Source organism: Pseudopipra pipra, chromosome 2 (assembly GCF_036250125.1).
Source record: "Pseudopipra pipra isolate bDixPip1 chromosome 2, bDixPip1.hap1, whole genome shotgun sequence".
Classification (NCBI taxonomy): Eukaryota; Metazoa; Chordata; class Aves; order Passeriformes; family Pipridae; genus Pseudopipra; species Pseudopipra pipra.
Genome location: NC_087550.1, coordinates 104,636,121 through 104,655,542, shown reverse-complemented (window position 1 = coordinate 104,655,542; position 19,422 = coordinate 104,636,121). Strand labels below are relative to the sequence as shown.

The 19,422-nt window shown below is 39.5% G+C and overlaps 1 protein-coding gene across 8 annotated transcripts in view; it reads right to left on the bottom strand.

Annotated features, from left to right (window-relative positions):
* CNKSR2 (connector enhancer of kinase suppressor of Ras 2) overlaps window positions 1–19,422 on the bottom strand; it is a 208,311-nt gene that overhangs the window by 171,328 nt on the left and 17,561 nt on the right. The gene's annotated exons all lie outside the window — the stretch shown is intronic.

Genomic DNA, 19,422 nt, shown 5'->3' with positions numbered 1-19,422 from the left:
GGAATAATGAAAGTGTGTCTACGCTTAATGCCATACATCCAGGATTGGCTAGCTGTCAGTACCACTTAACCTCCCTTCCAACATAGCTCTGCCATGGTAGGTCACATGATAAGGAAAGGCTGCTGGAGATGCCCTCAGCTGGGAACCCAGCTCTTCATAGGACACTTGACTACAGTTCCCCATGCTGTGAAACACAAAAATGGCAGCACCACATCACAGCCCCTCCCTCACTCCAAAAGCACTGCTAAGCCATCTGAAGTTCACAGAACACGCCAGCCCCTAAAACAAGCTGCAAAGAGCTCTAGAGAACATGAAAGGTGGCAGCACTGCAAATGCATAAACTGGACCCCAACTACAGTAGCAGATCCAACTCAATGTACCTCAGTTCAGAACCTGTACAGAGTCACAGGACACAAATGCTTACTGAGCATGAAAAGCCACTTAAATCAAGACCTGGGTGCGCTCCTCAGAACAGAGCAATCAGGGAGAAGAAACAAGCCCATTGCGCCAAAAAATATTGTAAAAGGCCAAGCAACACATTTTCTTTGCTCAGGACATGGCCAAGTGCAGGGTTGTACAGAACCACGTCCTGCTTTGAGGCCCATGTGTATTCCAGCTATTCAGTTTGGTTAACAGTCTAAGGACATGGAGCTGACTACACATTTTCGCCTGGAGCAAAGAGCACTGCAGAATGTGAGATAATCCATCAGACATCTCTTCCCCATCAATCTTTGCCTAAGACAAGCTCTGCAGCTTCCCTGTATCAAAGGGATAAGTTAGACTCTTGAGTATTTGATGGTCGATTTAACATTTGTGTCTGAATACCTTCTGATGGATCAACAAGACTGTTACCGAGTAACAGGACTTGACAAAACCCTGAATATGTTAATTTAGCTGATTCTTGAGAGATATTGGCTTTCTGATGGTCAAATAATCCCTAACATTGAAAAGACATCTGCACATTAGGCTGCAAGGAACCGAGAACATTCTCACTTGCTTATCAAAACATCTGAAAAATCTGAAGATACATGGAGGATAAAAGATTGATTTGACTGCTGAGCCTCAGTTATAAGAGCCCCAATTTATAGCATAAAGCTTCTCTGAAACTGGTTTTGTTGCATTTTTGGTTCTCATTCATGCCATTTAGGGTGCAGCCACACCTCAAAAGAGACTCACATGAGGAACATGTTGGTGCTGCAGGCAGGGATGTCCCAGTACCAGGCAAGCCTGTTGTTCCTGGCTCAGCCCTGGGACAAGAGTCAACCACACTCTGTCCCTGATACAATACGCCAGCACAAGATTCACATGGATTTAACCTCCAGAATTCACACACCAAAAATAAACCACACACAAATACGCTGTAAAACAAACACTCCAGGCTCAAGAGACAGGAGAAAGTCCTCAATTCCGGCAGACTTTTAGAGTCTGTCACCTGACTTTCTGCCTCCAAAACAAAGCCACTTAAAGTTTTAAGTTAATCAAGCATTCACAGCTATGCCTTCCCTTCATTTCCCTTTCTAATTAAATAGTTGCTCAAATCATTCTTCAGGAAGGAAATCCTATAGGCTGAAAGTTGAGCCATCAGGGAAGAAGACCAGCCTCGCTGAACAGAGAACTTTCATTGGAACTCAGGAAAAAAAGGAAGTTTATGACCTTTGGAAGAAGAGGCAGGAAACTCAGGAGGACTACAGGGATGTCATGAGGCTATGCAGGGAGAAAATCAGAAGAGCCAAAGCCCAACTAGAACTTAATTTGGCTAGCATCATAAAAGAAAAAAAAATGTTTCTATAAATACATTAGCAACCAAAGGAGAGTTAAGGACAATCTTCAGCCTTTATTGGATGTGGGGGGAAACAAGTGGCAAAGGATGAAGAAAAGGCTAAGGTACTTTATGTCTTCTTTGCCTCAGTCTTGAATAACAAAACCAGTTGATCTCCAGGTACCCAGCCCCCTGAGCTAGAAAATAGGCATGGGGAGCAGAATGAAGCCCCCATAATCCAAGGGGAAATGGTCAGTGACCTGCTACACCACTTAAACACACATAAGGCTGTGGGGCTGGATGGGATCCACTCAAGGGTACTGAGGGAGCTGGTGGAAGTGCTCACCAAGCCATCATTTACAAGCAGTCCTGGATAACCAGAGAGATCCCAGTTGACTGGAGGTCAGCAAATGTGACCCCGATCTGCAGGAAGGGCCATAAGGAGGATCTGGGTAACTACAGGCCTGTCATCCTGAGCTCTGTGCAGGGAAGGTCATGGAGCAGCTCATCTTGAGTGCTATCACATGGCACATACAGGACAACTGGAGGATCAGGCCCAGCCAGCATGGGTTTAGGAAAGGCAGGTCCTGCTTGACCAACCTGATGTCCTGTAACAGCGTGACCCACTGGACACCACTTCCCATAACATTCTCCTGGAAAAACTGGCTATTCATGGCTTGAAGGGGTGCATTCTCTGCTGTGTAAAAATACTGGCTGAATGGCTGGGCCCTTGGTGAGATTCGTGATGAATGGAGTTACTTTCAGCTGGTGGTCGGTCACAGGTGTTCCCCAGGGCTCAGTGTTGGGGCCAGTCATGTTTAAAATCCTTATTGATGATCTGGATGAGGGGGATCGAGGGCACCCTCAGTCACTTTGCAGATGACTCCAAGCTGGGTGAGAGTTGATCTGCTGAAGGGAAGGAAAGCTCTAAAGAAGGATACGGACAGGATGGATTGATGGGCCGAGGTCAATTGTATGAGGTTCAACATGAGCCAGTGTGCATACCCAGGTGGCCAAGAAGGCCAGTGGCATCCTAGCCTGTATAAGAAACAGCGTGGCCAGCAGATTGACCCTTGTACTTGGTGTTGGTGAGGTAACACCTCAAATCCTGTGTTCAGTTATGGCTCCTCTTTCCAAGAAAACCATTGAAATGCTGGAGTGTGTCCAGAGAAGGGCAACAGAGCTGACGAAGGGTCTAGAGCACAAATCTTATGAGGAACAGCTGAGGGAGCTGGGGTTGTTTAGCCTGGAGAAAAGGAGGCTGGGGTAACATTCTTGCTCCCTACAACTACCTCAAAGGAGGTTGTAGTGAGATGGGAGCTGGTCTCTTCTCCCAAGTAAAAAGTGGCAGTATGAGAGGAAATGGCCTCAAAGTTGTGCCAGAGGAGGTTTAGATTGAATATTAGGAAAAATTTCTTCATGGAAGGGGTTGTAAAGCACTGGAACAAGCTGCCCAGGGAAGTAATGAAGTCACCATCCCTGGAGGTATTTTAAAGATGTGCAGATGTAGCACTTAGGGACATGGTGTAGTGGTGGCCTTGGCAGTGCTGGGTTAATGGTTGGACTTGATGATTTTAAAGGTCTTTTCCAACCTAAATGGTCCCATGATATTAATAGAGCACAAAAATTGGTGATCCATGGCTGCTCATGCACGACTTCTTGCCACGTAGTGTGCACACTCAGTGTGATGCAGAGGGAAAAGATCTTAATTTATCTCTTTTTTCAGACAACATTGCTTCAGAACGTCAAAGATCATGAGTCCGGAATATTCCCAAGGCATTTCAACGCAAGTCCTCAATTCATCTGAATGCTGCCATCTCTCTCTTCCATGCTAGGTAATGCTTATCATTACTAGCAAAGAGACAAGCAGAAATCATAATCAGGTATTCACCTCTACCTAACATCAGAAAGTAAGGCCATTTCCCAAGTCACAGTGCTGTAGGAACTCATTCAGACATTTAAATTAAGGTTGCAAAAGGAAATAATTTTTGTCAAATCTTCTTGAATCCACTTTACTTGTTCACACACACAAGATACCATTATATTGAATTATCTGATGTGAATTATCTGCCTTTTTAATTTATCCATATTTGTACATAATTTCTCCCAAAGCCCTTCTCAGTCCAAGTTTTCCATCTGATATATTAATTGCATAAACTCTTTTACAAGCACAGTCCCATGTATAATGGTATTTATTTTTTGAAAGAAATCAATATTCTTGACATATTTCACCTTAAAAAATGTACTAAAAATACGCCATAGATGTGCTTTTGCTAAATGACTAAAAATGAGGGCAGTAAGTACTTCTCATATTCCTGAACTTAAGTCCCACACTGATTACACAGACTGCTGAATGAGAATAACATTAAAATAATCGTCATCAGGTATCAAAAAAAATGAATTACCAGCTAAGACACTAGGAAAACACAAATCCAGAACAGGACATGACAGATGCACTTAACAAACAGTTACTGACAGATAATTCTAAATAAAGGCATTACTCTTCCTTCTCCTGCTATCTATGTATTTTTGTCATTCAGATGTAATCTAGAAGGATGCACGCAGTTCCTACAGAGTAAGAGAAAAGTTTAAGAAAACAAAAATATTACTGACAATTGCTTGACTCACCAATTTCATAAAAACTACAACCAGGAAAGAACAAAATAATTTAACCACATGTTGCATGACATTTTCAGAATAACTTGCCACAAATACTTCTCCTTATTCCCTAAACATTCTTTTAAAGTAATTTATTTACGTCATTTTGTTTCTAAGTTAAAGAGCAGCAATTTTTTTGGTGAACAAAACTGTGCACGGGTAAGAATTCTTATTATTGATGATGATGATAATAGTAATAATAATAATAATAATGCAAAACGGCTGCCAACATTCCTCATCCACACCTTTTGTCCCCAGAGCCTCAGCACAAAGTTCTGTTTGTCAACAGCTGGCCATACATTGCTGCCTTCAAACCAAAAGGAGAGAGCTGCAGGGAACAGGCATTCCCAGCTGATGACACCATTGAACTTGGACAGGACAAGATGTACCAAAAAACACCAGGTGCCTGGAGTGGAAGCTAAAGGAAAAGAAAAATTTCTTAAGAGCAACTCCAGCATCCCCCTGACCTCAATGTAGTAAAGAATTTTTCTAGCTAACAAGTTCTGCTCTGCTTCTACCCCCCAGATTCCATCATATGAGAGGATGTCACCCAACCCACGTACCACAGGAATCCCAGCAAATAACTCAGGTTGATGCACTACTCCCTGTTCCTGGCCATGGGTAAGATTAAGGTTGTCAAGCACCCAGCAGTACTGGATGTTTCAAGGACAGTGACCAAAGCCCAAAAGTCAGGTTCGTGATTATGTTCCAGATGTGTAAGGCCCCACAGGATACCAAACAGGTTTTGTGATGTCAATACACAAGCAATAGTTTTGTATTCAACAACTCTGTTTCTCATCCAAAACAACTGCAAGATTTTTTGAGTATATATAAAGGCACAGATGTTCTAGTAATAAGAGAGTTAAAGCATGATGATAGTCCTCTTCCTTTTAAATCTACTCTTTAAAGGCAATCATATAGCATAACTTTTTTTTTCTTTTTTTTTCTTGAAAGATTCCTGGTCTTGAATTCCAGAAACAACACAGACCTCCAGGGATGTTAACTACTCAAGAAGGACTTCCCTGCCCCACATGCTTTCCACCTGAGCTTATCAGCCATGGAGTCTGGCAATGCTGTCCAGATCCCATTATACACTCATTACCTGGTGATGAGTGTTTAATATGAGAGGTCTACAAGAGCATTTAGGATGTTGCATTTGATTTGGGCCTACAAGAGCATTTAAGATGTTAATACATTGCCCATCTTTGTCAGCTGGCATATTCCTGAGGTGTTATGTACACAGATGGACTATTCTGTGCATTAACAGAAAAGGACCAGCTCTTTACATTAAGTCTAAAGCAAGCTCTACCTCACCTGTGGGAATAAACAAATAAAAACCAGCAAACAAGAAAGCTCCTCCAAAAGAAACTGTGCAGAGGAGTCAATGCTTTCAACATTAAAAAAAACCCACTTTTTTAGAAAAGTTTTGCTTGCAAGTAGAACATATGGGAGCTTTTTTTTCCCCCTACTCTGTCACTGAGTTCTACCTTGTATGGGCCTAGTCATAATTCATCGAATCCCTAACAATTTTTAATGACTCACAGATGCAAAATTGGACAGATTTCTGTGTAATTAATTCCTTTTATTATAACAGCACCATAGAAACTGATCAGGAAATGTTTAATTTCATTTTTTTTATTCATATGAATTTCTGGAACAAGACTGCAAGATCCAGCATGACCCTCCAGGGAAATCTTCCATGTCTGCAATCTCCTAACTAATAACACAATGGCACACTTCATGATCACTCTGAGGTATTGTCTTACTGTAATGTGTGTAACAGGTTATCTTTTGAAACACGATAACCAACAAACTGCCCTGTAATTCAATGTCAGAACAGGTTATGTACATCTGTGGTAATTCAAACTCAAATGAGCATCCCCATTAAATATATCCTGAGGTTCTGATTCCACAGTCTGCTCCTCCTCTGCAAGCAGTTCAACCTTTTCTCCTACCTTTAAGAGACTAAAAGGTATTAAATCAGGCTTTTTATATGGCTAGATCTGAATTAAAATCATCTGCTCAGACACACATGAGAAGACACAGTTCTAAAAAGGCAACTAGGTATAATATTCTTCCCCAAATTGGTGGGAAAAGAATTTTTCTTTAAGATTGGAAAACTACAGTGAAAATAAAAGACCTTGTGTCCTTATTAGCCATCTTTTCAGTTTGTGGTTAAGGAAAAGGTGATGAACATTACAAGTTTAACTATCATACCTGAAACTTTGACAAGGGAGTATTTTTTCTGCTCCCCTGGTATATCAGAATTGGGATGCAAACTGACAACTTCCCTTGGCAAATCCTTGTTCTGTAAACCAAGCATTTACTGAAAAGCAATAGCATGAAAGGCACAGAGCTTTCAAAAAAACCAAACAAAAACAAACAAAGGCAGGCCTGAGGCTTTTTTTTTTCTTTAATTATAAAGCCAACAAATTCCTCTTTCAATCTGAACAAAGAGTACCTGAACTCCATCAGTTTTTACACCTTAACAAATACAAATTCAACCTGTAGCACAGCATTTAACAAGTCATAAAAAAAAAAGTAAACTAGAGTTTAATACAAACTGGGCATTTACGCAGCACTATTCAATGCCCTTTCAGATTGTAAAGTATTATTTGCAACATTTTTACCTAAACTAGCATGATGGAAGGGACCTCTAAAATCACTGTGGTTTTCCCTCTCTTCACTATAAAATACGCATTAAATTTAAGCCAACTCTTCTTAAGGACTGACCACCTTTGAAACTGCACATCAGTCTACTTACTGATCAGTATGTTTCAAACTTAAATGTTCAGCTGAATTCCTGATGACTTAAAACAATTTGCTATGACATATGCATTTGCACCTAGGCTTTATTAATCCAGGGCTGGTAGGCTACTGGCCTATTCATTTCAATTATACAAGAATACAAGGTGTACTTATGTCAAAGAGCAAGACAACCAAGGAGAAAACTACTCCCTCTCTTCTACCTCAACCAGAATGCTGCTCCGGGGCATAGACACTGCAGGCAGTCCACAGAGGGCACTTCTCCCCACTCACATTTTCTCCCTGGAACCAGGGCACAAGAGGCAAGACTAGGAAAGGCCATGTTTCCCTGCAATCAGTACATAGGAGGTGGGCATATGTCCCTCAGTCTTAATGTCACCACAGAAACTGAGAGCAAGCCAAGCCAGCCGCTTCCCCACCTGAGAAGCAAAGATAATTTTCCTCTGCCCACGTAAGGGATGCTCATGTAAGGCATGCTCAGTGCTCCAGGGTCTTCAGCACCTCCCGGGCTTCATATGTGACAAACAGATGTCACAGTTATCAGTGCCAAAAGATGGTGCAAAGAACGGAATCTTTCAAGTGCTGTAGATGGCAAATGCCTACTGAGGACAGGACAGCCGTGAAAAAGATACACCCCCTCCCAGAGGAGCACTGCAGGTAGGATTTCAATAAACCACCAGAAGCAGCTTTCATTACAGATTGAGAAAACATTACAATATATTTAAAACTGGAAAAAAATCCAACAAATTAATTGCAGGCAGATTTACAAATGGGTACAGGATTAATGAAAAAAAGAATTGCCAAATGCCCGGATTACAGTAGTATTTGCAAAAGAGCTGGACAGTCACTCTGTGCACTGTTTATGTGCAGTTTCAGGTGAAAGCCCTCCAACTGCAAAACATATTTGTCCCTCATTCTACAGAAGTTCTGGCTCTTACTCCCTCTCCACATCTCTCTGACTATAGCAGAGCAAAAGAAAATTCCAAAAGCATTAAAAACAAACGTTAAAAATTACTGAGAAGATCCTAATAATTAGTCCCTCAATTATAACATGCATACTCATAGAATATAGTATAAGATTACGTTTGATTACACGCATATTAGGGTAGATGTATCTTTTACTAGAAACCTTCAACAGTTCATAGTCAAAACATTAGCTGAGAGGTACTGCTAACGAAAAACTACTATTTTAGACAAGGAAAGAGAAACACAGCACATTAAAAAATCCACTTTATATCCACTGTGTATATACTACTACATTCAGAAAAGTGTTTAAAGTTTGTAAAATGAAAAACTCAAAAGAGAGAAGATGTGAACATGAGAAGCAGCAACATAATTTAAAATCAGCCTCTCCCAAAGGTATTACAAATGTCAGGACTGTGTTTACAAGGCCAGAGGTACCGTGTACAGCCATGAGGTAAATAAGGAAGGTGCCACACCAGGCTCCTGAAGAGATACAAAAAGTGAGGAATTTAAATAGAATATTTAGACCTTGTATATTGCTCTGTTCTTTTTAAGGTTCTTGCCAGCAGAAGGACCTGAGGTTGGTCAAAGGAAAAACCACAAGTGAATGAGGAGATGGCATTATGCCAGGTGAGAATCTGGTAGTCAAAGAGCATATTTGTGACAGCAATGGATCAAAACAGAAGTTTGAGATTAAATACATACTGTCTCAAGCCACTGTGAATTTTGCAATTAAAAATTAAATCCTGCTCAAGGAATATAACTCTGAAGAGTCTGCTGTTTCTGTGCCTACAGATACACTCTCTTTTTGTGACTCTGGACTCTTATTAGACCTGGATATATTAATTGCATGACCATGTTGGCAATACATGGCTATTCTGTCCATCAGCAAATTGCAGGAACATCACAACTCTGTGGATCATACGTGGCTCATCAAAAGCTCTACTTTACAAAGAATTTTACACTGATGAAATTTTCAAAGGGTTTGGTTGAAAAAAAGAAAATTGAATTTTAAAAAGAGGACAGAAAGACCAAAAGTGTACATGTAGACTAATTACAAATATGATTTAAAGATACACAAGACCGAACGGGGTGCAGTGTCCAATAGGGCATATATTCAATAAAATCAGTTAGACTACTTATAATCAGTGCTTATTATGGCAAGTTAGACTTGTTAATTACAAGAATAATATCCAGAGTATTCTGTTTAGTTGTTGATAAATGTAATTACTCATATTTCTCTGGGTGCTTTTTGCTTCTGTTATGCCCATCTGTACAGCAAAGCCAAACCTTTACGTGAGCACATACAAATTTTGCAAAGTATTTAAAATCTTAAAACATGGATAACACTGCAACAACCAGTGTCAAGCTGTATTTCTATGAATTTCAAGGATTTGTATCCCTGATTATCAATACTGTTCTCAATGTAAGAGATTATAATTATTGTTATATTTAGGACTCTTATTATTGGATTACAACAAACACATTGTTCAACTACAGCTGTGGCCTTTGCACATGAGAAATGCTGAAGTGTGCTGAAAAGTTAGTGTACCTGATAATGGCAGCGGAAATCTCTTTAACAGTGGAAGGGAAAGAAGCCAAACAACCCACAGCATCATTAAGTGTCAGGAATCCCTCGAATGAAGCAAATCAAAGGAACACATCCATTTACTCCTGATAAACACAACACTCAACTGCAGGGGCCTACGACAGCCCCAGTGGCGACAGGATGAGAAACTGTCCATTCACGTTCATAATTCGATGTGTAAAATGACAGATGTTAAGCTCCGGGTTAGAAGTTCAGCCAATATGGGAGGCATCTTGAGATAAACAGGAAATATCTGAGCCAAAACCAGAAGTTCTTCAATAAGTTGTCCAAGCATTATAAAGATTATAAGACTATAAATACCAAATGAAACACTCCCCCAAAATGCCAAGAGGAAAAGCCATCACTGTCTCGATTTTTTCCTACATAAATCTATGCCCTTATGATTTTTGCAGCAGCTTTGAGGAGAGGAACATACCATCAAAGCTTTACAGAAAGCAAGAGGCAAAAGTGGCATTGTCACTTTACATGTAATAATACATTATTATCATACATAAGAATCCAGCCAGTCTAGTCTTATTCAGAGCCCCGTAATACTGTACAAAGTAACATACAAGGAGACATGGCCCTGACCCAAGAAGCTCTATAAACTCTTTCTCCATGAAATTCAAGATGGCTAGCTAATAAAGGCAAATCCCTCAACAGCTACTTTTATTTCTACTCTTTTTTACCATGCAGTTTTCATACTCTTACAATCATTCTTCCCATTCTTCACATGTACTCCATTTTGCAGAGTACCTCAGGAAAGGGAAGTCTTCTTGGGTTCATTCGATTTTTAACCATATTTCTGTTCCAATTATCACAAGTAAACTAGAACACATTGCAACTATTTTAGCATATAGGCATTTTTCAAACAGCATTATAAAATTAGGGATCTAAATAGCATTAACTAACGTTTATTTGATTTGTGTTTTAACAGATTTTGTTTGTTTTTTTAAATTTAAAATGTTACCATTTTTCTCCTCTAAAATGTTTCCTTGTACAACAGCTGTCTGCTGTAGGAATTTGAAGTTTCCTAAAAATCTGCAACCACACATCAGACTATAAGGAGTAACTTTATTACTAATTGGATCCCCCTACAATACAAAGCAACATATGAATCAGCTCAACAAAAAGTTTTTCTCAGCAGTGTCCTTCGACTTCAGAGTTTCTAGAGGTTTATCTTTGTACTAGCACAAAACAACTTTACAAGATTAAAACACAGCTTCTCACCAAACATACAATATTCTGGTGCCTGTAAACAAAGAGGCTACACTGCTGGTTTACATAGGAAAAACAACTGTCCATCTGACAACAGCGTGTGGTTTTATTACTCCTTCAACACATCTCTCATGCAAGCACTGAGCACTAATGACATTAAAACAGGCTGAAGTGAGTACCACCAGGTTCAAGCATACTACCAATGTAGCAGTGCCAGAGCTGGAAAGCGCTGGCAAGGGTACAGTCCACCCAAAGCAAACCAGCCCTCCATCTGTCCCAGCCCTGGGCTACAGCTACACATCTCCAACTGCAACTGCGCTAATGTGCAGGACCTGCCCCCTAAACAATTTTCCACCACATAGCAATGACAAACTATCAAATTCCCAAATATGACTGTAAGCATTGAAATGCAACCACCGTATTCCCTAAGGATGGGAGGCTTTGTCTAAATAGGTGTGGTATTGGCTTCTTAAACAATTTTGAAGGGGCTAAGGCTGAAAGACTCCCTCAGGACTTAATTTACGAAAGTCTTAATTTTCCATAGCTTTTCACTGTCTCCCATGATTATTTGCAGCTGTGCTTCACACCATATGAATATAGGAAGTGCAAAGCCATCAAATGTGCAAGCATTCAGCAGGCAGGACAGGAGGGAAGTTTCCTTCCAACTCTGAGTGAACTCCCTCCCATTCATTATTCCTTCTCGCAACGCCCATGCAATTCCCAGGCTTGAAGCTCTCTTTAGCAGGAGTTTGCACAATTCAGCACAGTGTGAGACTTAGGATGGTTTTAGAGTTGTGGGCAGAAAAAGCTGTGCATCCCCCTCCACATGACAAAGAAACATCTGTAACTTAAAACCACTGGTCAAATACTTTGATATGTGTAGGAGTGTCTTGAAGAAGAAAGGGAAAGCTATACTTCTAATATTCATCATTTCCAGCACTTCACATACAATACTGCAGTAACCATTCCAAACCTCTGCAAAATACAAATGAATCGTATATTAAAGGGAAAAAGCAAGTACAATGTCAGAGAGTCAGAAGTTTATGTAAGCCAAGCACACCCCTGACATTAACCAAGTAAGTAAATAAGTACTGGTTGTTCTTTCAGATGCCTTCCCATGTTTGCATTTTTACAGCGTGCTCTGGAGCAGCCACATTAAACACGCAGTTGTTGTTACACGAAGGGTCCTCCTCCTCTTCCTCCCTCACATGGGCTAATATATGCTATTACACAAAATAGTCAAATAACCCCTCCAACAGTCTTTATTATAGTTCTTCACCACGAAAACCAGTTTTGCTGCCAAGAATTTATTATGCCAGAAGGCATCCTTTTGGCACAAGCTGGAACACTGTGTCCCTGAAAAAATAACGCAACAGTCGTTAAAGCTTTCCTTTACCTCCGTACTTTACAATGTCTCCCATACGCTGGAGAAATCTGTTAATGGTTCAGATAAAGCTTCAAGATTTATTTGGTGATGTCCTCACACAGGGTCTGTGGATTTGATGCAGCCCAGAAGCATTGTTAAAAGCAGGGCAATTCATTTTGCAACAGGAAAAATTCTGCAGTTTTGTTACGCTTAGATTGAACCTCTCTCTGGAGCAACAAGGAACAAGATGCTAGGCTTGGTTGGGAGTGCTTATATAACAACTTCATCCATGCTTCCAATTACTCTTCCTTCCCTTACATTTGATTTTCTTTTTAATACCAGTAAAATCATCCAGTGTTCACTGGTTCTATCTGCCTCCTCTCAGGAAGGATTTCAGAATTAAGAGAGAACCCTAATGACATCAACCATAATTGGACAGAATATGTTCAAATTACTTTACAAACAGTCCTACAAGTACAGCTTTATTACATTCCAATATGCACAGATCCAGACTATGTTAAGAAGTCAAAACATTTTGGTTTTAAGCTTCTCGGCTAACACAATCTGCTTCAAACTATACCCAAAGTAGAAAGCTTTATATAAGAGTATATGTAAGGATAACTTTACATGCCTGCTCTTCCCTTCTTTTCCTCTCACTCATTAAAAGAGAGGAACACACTTTGTAATGTAAAATCTACAATATGAACTGCAAATCTGTAAAGTAGGAGTGCAAACCATACAACTGAATGACGGCAAAATATATTTTTTCGGGTTTTATTTTCTTTGGCAATATACTTTTCAAAATAATGTTGTCAGTTTTGCCTAAGTTGTAAATACATAAAAATTAAAAAACAAAATCTGTTGAAGTGACAATCTAAGTTACACTTTAGTTAGTTTCCCATTTTACATTATCACTCTCTCATACAATTTATCATTATGAGTAAAAAGCAGTATTTAGGAATAAGACCCTTCAAAGACTGCATTAATCTACAGCGACATGTTAGTCTCTCAAGTCTTGTCAACATTATATCTCCAGGAAAGAGAAATGAACGTTCACGTGGAAAGTAAAGCATGCACATGACACACAAAAATAATAACAACTTGTTTTTAACTATTAACTGCATGGTACTAAATTAATGGTATGAAACCTGTCCCTTAAGTTCTTTCCCAAAGACAAGATTAGCTACTTCGTTGAATATTAACATTACACACTAGATACATTTGTGCATAATGATGCCATTTAATGTTATTAATGTTTTACAGTGCACACATACACACACATTTGCTTCAACCAATTCAAACACCTAATGCTGGGAAACCGAAAGAATAACCTGAAATCCCCACGCTTTCCACTCTTTCAGGCAACTCTGACAACCATCTACAGGGAGGTGGAAGGTGCACACCACACTCAGCCTCCCAAGCAATTTATGTATAAGGAGGCCCAAAACATCACAGAAAACATGCCACCAGTGAGAGTTCTACTTGTACAGAGTCCTCCAGAAGGCACCACAAGGTAAGTGATGCTCTCCTGCATTTTCCTTAGCTGTACTGACTGACACACAGCCTTGCCCCAAGCCCCATGGAAGGCATGACAAACAACCATAGTTGAGATTCAATGGCAGATGCAGTTCCACAAGCTCTGTTTTATTGCTGACATAGCTTACCAGATAGAAGGAAAAAAATACAGGTAAAGTTTTATCACTGAAATAATTTTGAGCTTGAGTTTCCTTTGTGTGATCTTCATCCTTTATTCTGCAGTAGCCCTGGCAGGTAGAACTAAATACTTGTATCAGTCAGCATAAAGTGTCTCAATTATGGATATTCCTGACTATTTCCACAAGACATCACCAGGAGGTAAATGCTGCTTAACACTTTCTGTGCTTGCTGGATATAGCCAACTGTATTATAGTTCTTGGTCTTGCTCCATTACCTCCTGCCCATTTAAGCATTATTTATATTGAAAAATGACGGAGAGGGTGTGTCAGTATAAAAATACTAAGTATTTTGTTAGCATCTCATCCAGGCCTAATCAAAGCCAGAGAAATAATAAGAAAAACAAAAAACAAAAAGGTACAAGAAAATATCAGAATTTTCACTCTGCTGAGTTTAAGTACTTGTTATATGTATTATTTTTTTTACTGTGTAAGAGACTCCTTATTCCATATTTATTCTTAAATGCATACCTGAAACAAGAGGGTGGATAGATTTAATTTCAAGTAGTTGTAAAACCTGAATGAATTAATAATAATTACTATTTTGATCATATTAGTTCTGGATGATTTTGCATGCCTTCCTCCTTGTGGCTAAAGACTGAAGGAAATGACTGTCCCTGTTACTTGCCACAAAGTCCTTTGATCTCATTAAAAACAAACTTTCTAAAACTGAGTGAGACTTAAAGAGTGGGGTTTTTTTGGAAAAACAGAGGACATCTCTATTTCCAAGCTCCTGCTCTAAGGTATGAAACACATAATTTCCACCACCATTTCCAAATGCCAACCAAATGCCAGCCATGTATTTATCAGCTGTATTCTGATCTTGCACTGCATCACATGCATCCTAGTGCTTATTTATTATTTCAGTCCTCTGTTAAGAAACAGTAATACCTTAAAACTCCTAGTTCCTTTAGAATCTCTTTCCTAACCTGAACTATTTCAGAAACAACTGGGCTTTTATATAATTAAGCATGCATAAAGTTAAGCCCTGGTAGAGAGGAAATGACAATTCTAATGCCTATAAATATAAGGTGCAATTCTCCTTCCCCTGACAGGTTCTGATCTGATGAAGCCCCTTCAGAGCTGGTTCTTTGCATAATGGCCAGTATCACAACTGTAATAAGGAGATAAGTGGAAAATTGAAAAATATCTGAAGCTTTAATATTAATAGCTCAGCATCAAAATTTCCACAAGTTATTGATATATTTTGAAAATAAAAATATAGGACATGCAGATTTCTGGGACAGTACTTTTCAACAAGCAAACAAACCCTAAATTTTAGGGTGAAAACTATGAGCAGAAGGAGATTCTGGAGACTTTTGACTGGAGTGGTTTTGCAACATACTGCTCCATCACCTCAGGCAGTCTTTCCTGCAGCCAAATAATAGGACTCCCTGAAGACCACCACCTTCTACTCAGTTGTCCTGTTTTCAGCTCAACCTGCAGCTTTCCCATCCGCAGCCCACTGGACTAAACAGGTAGTATGCTTTCTGCACGGCAACAAGAAATTAGATGGCAACATCTGAGCCCCAGTGATGTAATCCTTAATAAATAAAAAATTGTAACACTGCTTAAAATACCCTGGCATGATACTCTGCCTATAAGGCTATATGGCCACTTGTGGTTACCATCAGATAAGAAAAGCTTAATTACAGGCAAGATTTTTGCAAGAACCACAATCATCATCTTCAGCAGATGGGTATGGAGATTTTGTTAGGATTCCTGTTTGGAGAACCCATCTTACCACCAAGCTAGAGGCTGCACAAAGACCAGCTAAGTTTTACCTATATCAGCATCATTCCCATTTATTCCTTTCCCAGGAATACCACGAGCAAAAATTTCCCTCAGTGCATCCGTTAGTCCACCAGCCCAACCCACTCCCTCTCTTCTTTATCTCCTCCTCATACTCTTTGCACGTGAACAGGAACGGGAAAAACATTTTATTCTAGCATCCATTTTTCATCCTTCTCTCTCTCCATAGCTCCAAAGTCAGCATCTCCTGCAGCACGCAGCTTTCCTAAGTGGCAGCAGACTGACAAGAGCCTCAAAGATTCAGCTGCTGCACGAGAGCTGCTGCTAACATCAGCAAAGCCACCCAGAAAGGGTGTTACTAGTTTCACCCCACTGCTGTTACTTGGAAAATCTGTGACTAGCACCAGAGGTATCAAAGACATCTTTCAAATACCAAGCTAGCAACGTGTTGTGCTAGAACCGGAAAGAAAATTTTTTTTGTTCTACATAAAAATTCAAACTCTGAGCAGCCTGGAGGGATCTTCCCTCCTTAACAGCAGAACTGCACCTCCACCATTTGCAGAGAATTATATAAGCCGGTCTTTGTCAGACAGATCAGTGCTTTGACCTCCAAGCATTCAATAGGGGATCCTGTTAATGAAATACTTTTAACCCACATCATTCAGGTAGGGAACAATTCACTAAAGTGACTCACAAAGTCTGAGCACCACACTGGGTGGTTGGGCCCATCTTCTCTGACACAACTTGACACTTCAGTCATATGTTAAGCTCTGAAGCATCTGTTCCATAATAAACTGTTATATGCTTGCCAAGAACCTAAGCACTGTGGTTTTGGATGAGTATTGCTAAGTTGCAACCATAATTTAATACTCATCTGACATTGATGGTGACCCAACATTTAATGGAGCTTAATGCTCTTCTGATGCCACTGATTAAATTACTGCTCAGTAGTCCAGTTTCATAATCTACAATATGCAAGGAAGCAAGACAGATATACAGGCACTGTCTCCTCTCACATCAGTGAATCAGTTTAATGGCAGGCAAAAGTTCCCTAATTGAAGTTATAGGTAAGTACACTACAGTGCATCATTTGTCAATACAGAATGTTTTTCAGATGCTTTAAGGTAATTATATTATTATGAAAAAGCAAAGCATGAATTATTCCCAAGCACAAGGGGAAAATATGGGTAAAAACTTGACCCAGCATGTGCAATGACTTCATAACGTCCTGAGCACTGTCCAGGAAACTCAGTCCTCTGGCCAACAGGAGTTTCTATTCATTTTCTCCCCACTAGGTTGTTTAACAGTTTGGTCACCGCTTAGACACAGCTGTGCAAACAATCTTTCAGTGTTTGGCCTGATGCTATTGAATTCCATCCCAAACTGTCTCTCCACTTCTTTCTGCCCATAGGATGAGGAAGGCTAATTTGGACACAGAGGATTAGAGGCTTTCACAGCCCAACTTAAATCATTAGATCCTTAAATTTTTGAAATAATTTTACCAAGTAAATTAGCAAGTTTAATGTATACATAAGACAGTTGGTAGCAACAGTACTTTCTAAATCCTCTCAAAGTCTATTCCCATCTTGAGAAAAAAACCACTCTGTGAATGCCTAGATATTTCAAAACAATTAGAAGCAATTAAACAAACACAATGAGAAAAAAAAGTTTTAAAAATGCCTTGTATGAGAACAACTAGAAAAAGTTTATGAGGCTACAGGCATAAAAAACAACAAAAGGTTTTTTTAGCTTCCCAGAAAGTAAACGTTTCATCCCAGATAAAACAGAGGAACCAAATCAGTACACAAGCACTTTCACAGGACTATTCATTATTACATTATTTTCACAGCCACTGGTAACCCAAAAACATGCCACCCTCTATAAAGTAACTAAGGAACAACTATGTGCAAATCGAATGCTACCACAAATTAAAGCAGGAGAAATAAAAAAGTCAAAGTCAGAAAATCCCCAGGGTAAGCTCTCCAAGGTATATGTACCACAGCTACACTGTATTTCTCAAATATGGCCCTCATTTCTGAGACCATCCACAATTTTAACTTCAAGCCTGTGAATACTACCAAAACTAGAGCAGATCACACTAATGTTTTATGCAAGCATGCTTGCACATCTTCTCAGGTGATGAAGCTTTAGTTCTAGCAGAAATTTGTGGAACTAGTCATGTCCTTTCAGCTGTCAGCAGGAAGAGAATAAATAATTTCATTGATATTATGGAAGGTATAAACATCAGACTAAGTATGTCCTTTACAGTCTCTCTCAGAAAGTACCATTATTAACTTAGAATATTGTGGGAAATCTCAAAAGCATCAGCACTTGCAGATACTTTTTTAAAAGCTTTCTCATTACACACACAGTATTAGACTGTGTTACTGTATAGAATATATTCCAAAATTAATTCTGATACAATTTTATACAACCATAGGGCCTACTGCCTTCTTCCTTCATTTTAGCTTTAATACTCGCAAAATAACTCAATTCTAACTTTTTATGAATTTGGTCTTCAAGATTTTCCATGTTATGCATGAGAAAAAAAAAATCAGCAAATGTTTTGAACATTCAGTAGCTGATCAAATTTCAAAGATTTAATCTCTGCATAGAATCTCAAAACCTAATATACTGTCCACGGGAAGAAGCTTTCCAGCCCAAATCTGCACTGAAATCTCAAGAATCAGGGTCCCAGATGTCTCCTTGTGAGGTGCTTGTAACATTTTAGGGTTTCTGAGACCTTCAGACATTTTGCCAAAGATAAAAAGATTTTTAGGACTCTACAAGCTGCGAAGTACATACAATCCTTCTTCTCTTTTGCAAAGAAACATCTTCTGTATTGTCAAGCCCACAAAATATTTAATTCTAGTAATTACTGACCTTTTTTTGTTTGCATCTTACCTTTCAATTTCACCATCCACACTGTTTACCACCAAAGTTACACTTCAGCCAGATCTGTAAAGAAGTTGTTTTTCCTGTATGAAAGAAGCTAAGCTCCAGAGAGAAGGAGAAGATTTTCTTCTGCAAACCCAGTCCTCATCACTCAGCATCCTCTAAATGCCAACAGGAAAATTTACCCCATTGGTATGCAGGAAAAACATAACAAGGCATTGGTTTTTGTGGTCAGGTTTTCACAGAAAACTCTATCATTCCATATTTACAGGGAAAAAAAAGTCTATTTTTCCTCCATCTCAATTCTTCCCAAGACCTTTGACTGTGGGAGTCATCACCTGCAGTCCACTGTCTTTCTCCACAGGGGGCTGAGGCAAGGAGAAAGAAGTATGTCCCAGCCCAGTGCCAACTCAGCACAAGCAGAAACAACACCCACAAGTCACCTCTCTCTCTCTCTCCTCCCCAAATTCCCTGTACAAACACCCCTATTCCTCCCCTGTTCATGCTTTAAAAGTGCACATACTTTGAGTCCCTCACTGCAAAGGGACTGCAAAAGACTTCTCCTGACACAGCTTGGGGCAGGTCTTGCCCATCTAGAAGAGCAAAAAGAAGGATAAGGGTTGATTAGTAAAGTTTCACTGGTATTTTCCATGGCATTCCCTTCAGAGCTCCCTGGAACACACTATTAAAAATGGGTGTTTATTTTTAATCTTTCACATATTCTGTACTTCTAGAATACAAGTGG